General features: G+C 37.8%; 1 protein-coding gene across 1 annotated transcript in view; it reads left to right on the top strand.

The window, feature by feature from the left end:
* Window positions 1–397, top strand: part of LOC119587726 (innexin inx2-like) — a gene marked incomplete in the record, with an annotated part of 35,589 nt that overhangs the window by 12,609 nt on the left and 22,583 nt on the right.

The following is a 397-nucleotide window of genomic DNA, read 5'->3' as shown; positions in this document are numbered from 1 at the left end:
GAGTCGAAAAGAAAGTTAGTCCAAAATTCCAATCAATGAATAAGGGACGTTTCATATAAAAATATGATGTGTTAGGGTGACTGTTATATACGTATCCCCTGTAAGTATATGAAGCAGCTAGCCACAGGGTCTCGAAGCCCAGGGCAGAGATATGTATAAATGTATACGTATAAGTTCACCCTATGATGCGGTAGAGTGACTGTGATATGTACATAGAAGTATATGAAGCAGCTAGCCATAGAGTCTCCAAGCCCAGGGCAGAGATATGTATAAAAGTATATGCATAAGTTTACATACTATTGCAAGGAATATTATGTTATCCAGTGATAGTAAAGCAGGCTTGGTTAGGGCCAATGTAATTAGCTACTCTCATTTTCTATATAGAGTTATAGACTCC

The sequence above is a fragment of the Penaeus monodon genome, chromosome 23 (genome assembly GCF_015228065.2).
Source record: "Penaeus monodon isolate SGIC_2016 chromosome 23, NSTDA_Pmon_1, whole genome shotgun sequence".
Classification (NCBI taxonomy): domain Eukaryota; kingdom Metazoa; phylum Arthropoda; class Malacostraca; order Decapoda; family Penaeidae; genus Penaeus; species Penaeus monodon.
Note: the sequence above shows the minus strand (reverse complement) of the source record. Positions and strands in the feature narration are given on the sequence as shown.